Here is an 11418-nt window from a genome sequence, read left to right on the forward strand (position 1 = left end):
ACATTTCCATGAATTTTATTATTTTTGTAATTTTTAGGGATTTTTAATTATTTAAATATTTAAATAGGCTAAAAATCAAGCTTTTATTTTAAATATTTTATTTTAAACGCCATTATATTTTTATAAAATTCCTGTGATCACAAAGAACTCCAAAAACAGGTTTTTATAATTTTTAAAGTTATATTCTAATTATTAAAATTTATTTTAGTGCCAAAAAAGTTAATTAACTTGAAAAATTAATTTAAGTTATCAAATGAACTTAAAATGCTTTGATTCTCTTATGGTGAGTTTTTTGGATCCTAAAAAATAGTGGAGGTCAATAATCAAGTCATTTTGTTGTTTATATTTTTTAAAATTAATTATTTTAGTGATTTAGGGTTTGTAAAGATTAGGTGCATTTTAAATGACTTGACTCATGAGAAATTTTCTCAAGGGCTCTCTAGTCATCATAAACCTTCAAAATTTTCTTAGATTTTTCTAAGTAACATGTTAATTTCCTCTATGATTAATTTAATTAAATAATGCATATAAATTTAAAAAATATGATTCTCTGTCTAGTGACCTCTTCTGACTTTAGAAAAATCAAGGAATATTTCTTGAGATAGAGACAACAACATGCTAAAATTTCAAGCCATGTTGATATCACTATATGCATGGAGAATCAAAACATCTAAATCAGTATTTAATTAATTAAAAAAAAATATGCATCACATGGATTAAAATTATTTCCACATTGTTCTCCTCTATTCACTGAACAAGAGATTTTTTTTATTTTATTTTTGTGATTTTTCTACACCAAGATATGAATTTTTGAAGTTAGGGATCATTTTGAATTAATGAAATCTTTATTTATCTATTTAAAAGTGTGGCGCCACCTCAACCTACGGCGGCTCTGAAGCTCCACGCAGCGCACTCCCATTCAACGTCGTCGTCCACCTCAACACTGACTCGGCCCGCGGTTTATGTTCTAAAATCGCTGTCTGGCTTGATCTTGACCGTCCATCCAACACATGCGTGATCGAACGGCTCCCCATCATCATCCCCGATAGCCTAGCCCGAGAACCGTCCATCTTCTAGCCTTAAGATCTCTCTCATTTCTTATCCAAGTTAGATGAACTTTTTTTTAAAAATGCTCGCCTAGACTAGACAATCACATCCATATGGTTATGATGCCATGAAATCAACTCAAAACAAATGGAGAGTTCAAATAGGCTCTGGAGTAAGAGAAGTTTTATACATTTGCTCTGAGAAGTGAAGCTTCATTCAGATGTTCTTGGCATGTTCGTTGAGATCTAAGGAGGCTAGGGATTGAACCTCTAGTTTTGGTGTAAAGCCTAGGTATGATTTTTATCAAGACCGATTTTGGGTGTTGGTCTAGAGTTACGGTCTAGAGCTATTGTAGAGGTTATTTCAGAGGATAATTTGATGGGGCTTTGTCTTCTCTTACAGTTGTGAAGGTGTGGGCACAAGAAATTGAAGTTTGGTGGATTTTTCAGGGATGTCCTGTTTCTACCCTAATTTTTAAGCTCAAAATTAGGGTTACACAGGGGGAATCAAGGCAATGGAGTGATTGGAATGGACCGTGGAGGCCTCAAAGAAGCTCTATGAGTGATTTGGGAAGCTCTCTGAGAGAATTTTAGCACACCTCCATGGCCGTGGAGAGGAGGTTTTTATAAAATGGCCTTAGGCTTACTGCCACGAGAGGGCAAATGTTTGGGTGCATGTGGTGTTTAGGTGGAGGGCAGAGGAGCTCTACAATTTAATTTGGCTGATTTGGCCTCTAGGTTTGATTTGGGTGAAGGTTTATGGGGGTGGCTCTCGGTTTTGAGCTTCTCCGGCGACTAGGCTAGCCGGCTATGGCAAGGGGAGGTGGCTAGGAGCTCTGGGTATCCAGGGGAATCTGTAAAGCAATTTAATGTAATAAGGTTTAGTTTTGGTAAGGGTATCTTAAGCATGTGCATTTTTTGAAATAAGATCCCTTAATTTGGGGTACTTTTGGACCATGTCTTAGTTTAGGTGGTTAGATGGGTTCTATCTCAGCCTTAAAGTCTAACTAATGGTTAAGGTGGAGTTAATTTTATTGCTTTGGGGTAGTTAGGCCATCTGTAATGCATAGGTTCAATGTGGGTTCAGGTGATCAAATTTTGGGTTTGGGCTAGGTTATTCATTTCAATAGACCCAATTTATTGATCAACATTGTGTAGATGATTGTTATGAAGATTTTTGATGAGGGGTTTAAGTGATTTTGAGTTCAATTGGTGAGTCAATTTGAGGGATTTTTGAAATTTGGTCAATTTGGGCATGTTGGGTTAGACATGGGTCTAGGTTTGGCTAGCCTTGGGCTAAGTCCAAATTAAATGGTCAACATGATCAAGGGCAATGTTGTGAATATTTTTTATTAAGGGATAGAGTGGAAATTTTGGGGTTAAGGCCCTCAGTTTTGTGAGATTTTGAGACATGGCCAATTTGGGGCAAATTTGGGGCTTTTAGACTTAGGTTGAAATCAAATAAAATTGAGGTCTCACTAAGGCCAATTTAAGGTCAATTTTTATGTATGAGGATGTTATTAAGGTTTTTTAACACAAATTGTGGCCAATTGAGTGAACTATGGGTTCAATTTTAGTGGAACCAAGTCATAGGGCCAAAATTGGGGTTTTAATCTAAATCAAAATTGGGTTCGAATCATGGATCAATTGAGTTTGGATTTAGTCTAAATTGGTCAACATGATCAAGGGCAATGTTGTGAATATTTTTTATTAAGGGATAGAGTGGAAATTTTGGGGTTAAGGCCCTCAGTTTTGTGAGATTTTGAGACATGGCCAATTTGGGGCAAATTTGGGGCTTTTAGACTTAGGTTGAAATCAAATAAAATTGAGGTCTCACTAAGGCCAATTTAAGGTCAATTTTTATGTATGAGGATGTTATTAAGGTTTTTTAACACAAATTGTGGCCAATTGAATGAACTATGGGTTCAATTTTAGTGGAACCAAGTCATAGGGCCAAAATTGGGGTTTTAATCTAAATCAAAATTGGGTTCGAATCATGGATCAATTGAGTTTGGATTTAGTCTAAATTGGTTATATCAAGAGTGAATTTGAGTTTAGAATTGAAATTGGGGTAAATTGAGACCAATTGGATTGACATTTGGGGTAATTTTGGGAAAATATGGGCCTTTAAAGGGCAATTTGGGGGTTTTGGTCAAAGATGGTCAACTTGGCCAAATTGGGTCATGTAATAGTTGATAAAAATGAAATTGGGAATATTTGGGAGGCTTTGGGAATTTTTGGTATTTTTTTGGAATTTTTAAATTTTGGGCTAAGGAGGGGTATTTTGGTAATTTGGCCAATTTTGGTGATTTTGTGTAATTTGGGTGTTTTAAAGGTGTTTGAAATTATTTTTGAACCAAGTTGGGTATTTTGGGTAAATTTGGGAATTTTGACCAAATTTGAGGTCCCAAAGGTATCTAGGTAATTCGAGGTAATTTGGGGGAGTTTAGGTGTAAGAGGCTAAGTTGGGTATCTTGGTAGAGTTGGAGTGCCAACCACCCTCAATAAGACATGGACCAATAGAAACCCCATTTTGGGTCCACTATGTAGTGGTCTTAGCCAAACCCAAGCCTAGGGCTAGTGGGTTTAGGGGACCACCTACAGGAGTCTCCCAAAAGTATCAAGGGACCAGAACCTAGCAATTCTTGGTTGAGGTAGTGAGTGATTGTGAGTGTAAGTGATTGCAAGTAAGTGCCTTAGCCCTAGACCAACACCCAGGGTCAACCCTAAAGCCCAGCAGTCCTAAGGGTGACTCATCTTGAGTTCCCCTATAATGACGCCACCTACTAAGTGCTAGAGGCTAGGACCAATATGTAAAACTTCAACTTGAGTAGAGAAGAGTTTGGAATTTCTAATGGTGAGGGCTCCTTATCTCGTTTTCTAAGAATAGTCAATAGGAAAGTCCTATGGTTAGACCTTAGGCTACTGAAGAGGAAAAACTAAACCTCAACCAAAAGTGAGGTTAACATGCCCCTAAGGCAAATTTATGTGAGTTAAGGGTTTAGTTTCCAAAGTTAAAATTGGGCTTGTAGTGTAAAGATGTGTTAATCATCAATCATGTTATCTTGTAAATCTGATCAAATGAGTTTAAATGTCAAGCCTAGGTCATTACCAAGCCCTGAACAATCACAATAGGTAAAATGGTAATTAACAGAATCTTGATTTAACAGACTTGCATTCTTATTGAAAGATCACATTGTCATTAATCATGGGATTAAAATTAATGAAGTATTATCTTTCTAACTTAAAACTTAAACCCATCACTTGAGAATCATTTAATTATTTTGATTGACTTCCCAGTCATGATTATTGAGGAAATTACAATTTCATTTTTATTATAGAAAAGGTGGAAAGTGAGTTTCTAACTCTTATCCATCTTATATTTCAATCATCCAAAAATGTTTGTTAGGATCAAAATTGCCCCTCTTCCCCTTTGATTAATCCTAAATTTTGATTAAGTCACCAAAATAAAAAATTAGCCTTCTATTTTTGAGGCTCTTCGCTTCATAACTCATTAATAAAAATTCAAATAACTTTAAGAAATTATAGTGTCCTATCCATGGGTTAATCAGAGGAGAAATGTGGGTTTTCAAAATTTAATCTAATTTAAACAAATATTTAAATTTAGAAAGTAGTATTTTTAATGTTGATTTTACTTAACTTATCCAAAATAAAGTTTAATTCATGAGAAAATTGCTAGAGGTCCCCTTAGGTCAGAGAAACACTTAGAAAAAATTCCATGATTTTATTTATTTATTTATTATAATCATTTTAATGGGAAAATAAGAAATTCATGTTTAAGCTTTTAAAAAAAAATTTAACTAAGAAAAATTAAAAAAAATATCCTATTAAGTTCTAAATGATCAGAGAATAATTAGACATATTTTAAAATATTTTGCTATTTTTTGGATTTTTAATAATTTTTAATCATTTTAAATTCAAAACAAAGCTAAAAAATCAAGTATTTTCTCAAAAATAAATTTTATTTTTTCTAAATGCCCCTGATCACAAGGAAATCAGAGAAAACCTTTTCATAATTTTCCCAAGTGTGTTTAATTTAATTAATTATTTTTGTATAAAAATACAAAGTTTCTTAGAAAATCAACTTTAGTGCTCAAACTTAGTCAAATAATTTTTTAAATTTTATAGTGGCTAAAAATGGTTTTTATACACTGTGTGGAATTGATTTTGTCAATTCTGGTTTAAATTAATTTACATAAATTGAAACAAGATATATATATTTAATTAACTATAGAAATGTACAAATAATTCAAATCATCATGACATTTTTCATAAACTTCTCTGACCATAGGGAACCTATTAAAATTATTCTCATAATTTTCCAAGTGATATTTTAATTTATATAATTAATTTAAGCCAAAATATTCATCCAAGTTTGGAATTCTAGCTTGAAAATTAGGGTAAATGACACAGAGATGTCCTTTGACCTTTGAAATATCAGAGAACATAGCCTCTGTCATAAGGAATGAAACCTAAAAATTTCAAGCTATGGTGAGCAGTGCTTGATCATAATGAATTAAAATACTACATAGAGTATTTAATTTATTTAAAATCACAGAGTCAACAAATATTTATTTTACCCCACATTATTTTCCTCTGTTTATGAGCAAGGCAGTATTTGTATTTTATTTTTATGATTTTTCTACACAATTATATCATTTTTCAAAGATCTAGTATTTATTTAAATTAGAAAAAAGGGCTATTTCTCTATTTATCCACCGCGATGTCACCTCAACCTTGGCATCTCTGAAGATCCATGCGGTGCTCCGCCATTTGATGCCGCCAGCCACCTCAGATGCCAGACGGCTCACTTTTTTGTTCCATCCATTCATTCAACGCGATCTCAACCGTCCGTGGAATAAACGCGCAAATAAGCTAATAAGCTAACCCAAGAATTCGTTCATGATCTTTGTCTAAACTCATAGGACGACATCCGTTCATGATCCCCAAATAAGCTAACCCAAGAATTGTTCACACTAAAAACTTAAGATCTTTGTCTAAACTCAACAAAATCGCATGGAATTTGTTCCTACACCTTCATCTAGTCAAGATGAGCATATCTATATGGCTTATATATATATGAAATACAGTAAATACGTATGGGGAATCAAATGAAGCTCGGTTTAGGGTTGAAGTTCAATACCTTTGTCTAGGAGGGGAGGCCTAAATTATATGGTTGTGGCAGCTTTGATTGGGTCCAACGAACCTCCATATGAAGTCCTGGGCCCTGGTAAAATGTCTAGGTATGATTTTGATCAAGCTCGATTTCAGGTGTTGGTCTAGAGCTATGTCAGAGGCTGTTTGAGAGGGGGCTTTTGCGGGGTATCAACTCCTCTTGCTTTAGTGATGGTGTGGGCATAGTTATTTGGAGTTTGGTTCACTATGGAGGTGTGGAGAAACTTTTCCTAGTTAGAACTGAAATTTTGAGCTCAAAATTGGGCTATCACAGTGGGAACCCGTGGGGGAAAATGGTGGGCCTGAGCCGAGGAGGTCATGGAGAGTCTCTAGGAAAAATTTGGCAGAATTTCTCAAAGAAAATTGGTGCTCTCTCTAGTTGGTTTGTGGATGAGGTGAGCTTAAATAGAGGGGTTTGAGGTGGAGCTCAGGGCCAATTAGTGGGTGCAATAAGCTGCTTATATGGATGGCAAAAGAGCTCCAAAGAGCAATTGGGGTTGGACCACTTGGATAGGTTCAATTGGGTTTGAATTTGGTGAAGTGGCCCTCAGTTTTGGGGATTTCGGGCAACTAGGGTGGCTGGCCAGAGCATAGGAGGTGGTCAACTGGTTAGGTGGTCACGTGGTTATGATTAACCTTTAATGGTTTAACATGATGGTGGAGATATTTTGGTTTGAACCCAAAAATGGGCTGAAAGCCCTTAATTTATGGAAACATTGGTCCATAGCTTCCCTTGTATGGTTCAAGAAGGTTTCTCTAGGTCCAAAGGGTGCACTTAGTGGCTATGGTGGTCTTTGGTTGGCCAATTCAACTTGGTTAAGTTAAATTTGGTGAAATGGTCCATGTGGATCAAGTTAGCTTGAAGTTGGGTTTGAATTTGGCTAGGGATGCTATTAAGCTCAATTTATTGATCAATTTGATGTAGATTGTCTTCAAAGAGAGTTTAGAGAAGAATTGGAGTGATTTTGAGTTAATTTGGAAGTTCAATTTGAAGGAATTTGGTCTTTTAGTCAATTTCGGGGTGTTGGGTCGAAATTGGGTTTACGCTAGGCTAGGGTTGGATTAGGTCAAGATTGATTGCTCAAAATGTTCTAGGAGAATTTCATAAAGATTTTTTTAACATTAATTGGGTGCCAATTTTAGAGTTAGGGCATTCAAATTGGTGGAATTTGGGCATGTGGCTAAATTTGGGCAAATTTGGGGATTTTGAATTTGGGTTGAAATTGACTGGAATTGAGTTTTAATAATAGCCAAATGAAGGATCAATTTGATTAATAGGAATTTTAGGAAGAGTTTGGGATCCAAATTGAGGCAATTTAGTGGGTTATGGGGTTCAACTGAGTGAGATTGGTTCATATGTACAAAATTAGGGGTTTTGGTTTGGATTAAAATTGAGCTCAAAGCATGGGTCAATTAAGATTGGATTTGGTTTTAAATGATCATAGTCATGATGAATTTGAGTTTAAAATTGAAATTGGGAAATATTGGGATGAAATTGAGGGACATTTGGGTTGAATTTGGAGAAATTGGGCCTTTAGGGGCCATTTGGGTGATTTTAGTCAAAATAGTCAAATAGGTTAAACTGGGTTTAATTGAAAGATCCAATTTGGTTCTGGAGACATTTGAAATGATTTTGAGGGTTTTCAGAAAGTTTGGGCCACCAAGATTATTTTTATAATATTGGCAAATTTGTGGGTATTTTGGTAATTTTGAAATTTTTGGGAGGTTTTGGGAAATTTAGGTAATTTAAGAAGATTTGAGATGATTTTTTTAGCAAACTTGGGTAGTTTGGGTAATTTTTGGGAATTTTGGTCAAATTTAGGGTTTGGGGGTGTTTTGGTAAATTGGGTAGATTTGGGGACAAAAGGCTAAGTTTGATATTTTGGTGAAAATGAGGTGTTAACCACCCTATTTGAGCTATGGACCAATGAAACCTCCATTTGGGTCCTCTATGTACTTATCTTCTTCAAACCCTAGCCTAGGGCTAGTGGGTCTAGGGGACCATCTACGTAAGTCTCCTAAAAGGTCAAGGGATCAAAGTCAACAAGTTTGGGTTTAGGGTTGTGAGTGGGATGTGGTGTGCAAGTAAGTGAACTAGCTCCGGACCAACACCCAGGGGGTTGACCCTAAGACCAAGAAATCCTATGGGAACTCTCCTTGAGCTCCCCCATATTGACCCCACCTGACAAGTGCTATAGTTTAGGACCAATATGTAGAACTTTAAGTTGAGCAAAGAAGAGTTTAAAGTTTCTAATTGTGAGGGTTCCTTTTGTAGTGATCTAGGAATAGTCAACAGGAAAATCTTATGGCTAGACCCTAGGCTACTAAGGAGGAAACTAGACCTCAACCAAAAGTGAGGTCAATAAATGGACCCCCAATAAGTGTGGTGTGCTAGACAAGCACAACGTATGTATTGGTGTTGACCGATGAGATCAATAAAAGCAACACAGACTTCTAAGTTGCGACAGACCTAGAGCAAAGAGCAGAATTAAGTGACAGTTGTTTCCCCTGAGGAGTAATATATACTCTTACTGGAAAAAAGAAAGAAGATTTCATGGACAATTGTCATGCAAACTGACAGTCCCAGCGAAGAATCGATGCAAATTGAATATATCAAAGAGCTTTTGAATTTCAATATAAGATTTCAAGGAAATGTAATTATGTGCAAGGGAACTAAATTAAGTGGAAAACACATGCATCGAAAAGGAAAAATGGCATCAAAGCCTATCCCAAAAGTAAGAATAGGAATAGGAAGTTTAATCCTACCCTGAATGTAAGGATGAGAATAAGACGTGAAAGCCTACCGTGAAGGTAGAAAAGGGAATCAGAATTTAGGTGCTGACCCTGAGATGGGATTTGGAAATTAGGTTTCAATTCCAAAAAGAGAATCAAAATTTAGGTACCAACCTCAAAAGAAGGGAATCAGAATTTAGGTACTGACCCAAAGATGGGAATTAAAATTTAGGTATCAACTCTAAAAAGAGAATCAATATTTAGGTACCAACCTCAAAAAAAGGGAATCAGAATTTAGATATTGACCATAAGATGTGAATTAAAATTTAAGTATTAATCCCAAAAAAAGAATCAGAATTTAGGTACCGACCTCGAAAGAAGGGAATTGAAATTTAGATATTGACCATAAGATGCGAATTAAAATTTAAGTATTAATCCCAGAAAAAGAATCAGAATTTAGGTACCGACCTCGAAAGAAGGGAATTGGAATTTAGGTACTGACCCCGAGATAGGAATTGAAATTCAGGTATCAATCTCAGAAAGAGAATCAAAATTTATGTACCAACCTCGAAAGAAGGGGGTCAGAATTTAGGTATTGACCCCAAGATGAGAATTGAAATTTAGGTATCAATCCCAAAAAGAGAATTGGAATTTAGGTACGGACCTCGAAAGAAAGGAATCAGAATTTAGGTACTGACCTCGAGATGGCAATTGAAATTTAGTTATTAATTCTAAGAAGAGAATTAGAATTTAGGTGCCAACCTCGAAAGAAGGGAATCAAAATTTAGGTACTAACCCCGCAAACAACATGAAAATAGTGTAGAGAATTTGTGGTGTTAATTTCATAGATATGTGACATGTGAAGTTTGACATTGGTGAGGAAAATTTGTAAGACTTTGTGCAGGGTATAAAACTTCATGGGGATGTGAGGAAATTGGTGCAGACCAAGACAATCATGTTGTGCAAGAAAAGAGTAAGAAACCTCAAACTCGAGAGAAGCAAACTCAACAAATTTATCATTTTCTTTTCTTGTTATCTTTATCACATTTAATTATCAAAGTATATTTTTCAATATTTCATTTTTGTTGGTTGATTTTTCAAAAGAATATTTTATTTAAATTTTTTTATCATCAAAATTTTTTATTGTTTTGTTCTTTGTTTAGTATAACTCAAAACGAACGTATGGTTCTTTAGCTTTTTGTCCATTGCACAAAAAGGGAAATTTGATAAATATATTGAAATCTGAAAGAAACTTCATTAAGTTGCTTTAGACAGGTGTTACGGACTGACTAAATGCTGAAAGCATCAAAAGAGCTTCAGATCAAATACTCTAATGCAGTACAAAAGGTGACAAAAACTGTCTGTTTGTCCTCTGTGGGATGAGCTTCAGATCAAGCTGACCTACAAAGCTATGCTCCAGGACAAGAGTTTCTTTTGCGTGTACTTAGAGGTACAACCATCTCATAGCTTGTATGACTGTAGCTCCTCAAATTCCGGATCCAGTTAGAATCCATACGACATATTGTTGTCATCCATCCTTATGAGTTTAATGGAAACTCTGCGATGTCCGGCTCCATTTCCCTTCAAAATTAGTACCAAACCACTAGTAGTGGAATTGAAACTGATCCTTTGAACTCATCGGGCCCGACAACATCGATTTCTTTTCCGAACAAAATGCCACTTTTACTCATGAACGAGATCATGTAGAAATGTCTGACAAAATCATGGTGTTCTATATGTGGGGGAATACAGTCTCACTCTTCATAAATGTTGATGATATAACTATTTGGAATGCAGTCCGCTAGCTGCACGCTCATCCATCCTTTTTATCATACACTTTATTGTGGGAGGCAATGGATCAACCTCGTCGTGTCTTAAGATCCCCGAGGGGTTCCCTTGCCTATCCTTGGTAAAATTTTAGCAACAACTACATTGAATGGTTATCCTACATTTTCCACGCATCCACTTTCATGGCTCTAAATAGGTTCTTTCCATCAGAAGACCACCTTAACCTCTATCTCTCACATTGAAAACGCAGTCTAGAATGCTCCTTTCTTCACTTTCAGAAAAAAACACTAGTGCACAATTCCAGACCTTCCAGTATATTGACAAATTTTCCCTGAACTTCTTCATAGAATTCAAACTCTTTTTTCTTTACTTTACTCATCTTGTCAAATTCTGTCATGGTAATCATCTGCGACAGTCAGGGTCGCTCCCTCATTTCAACATCCACAAGAATCCATGTTTGCATTGTCTCTATATCCAATTGGATATATGATTCTCCAACTGAGTGGCAAGAAGTCTAAAATCCACTGTCGTTAGATGTGTACTCTCTAGAGTGTTGTAACGCTCTAAATGGAGGACATTACATTCTAGGCATTCCACAAATACTCTTTTGTCTGGTATCTGTCTAGGGATCTTGACGCTGCACGTCAGGTAACCC

This window comes from Phalaenopsis equestris, unplaced genomic scaffold, assembly GCF_001263595.1.
Source record: "Phalaenopsis equestris unplaced genomic scaffold, ASM126359v1 Scaffold198870, whole genome shotgun sequence".
Taxonomy (NCBI): Eukaryota; Viridiplantae; Streptophyta; class Magnoliopsida; order Asparagales; family Orchidaceae; genus Phalaenopsis; species Phalaenopsis equestris.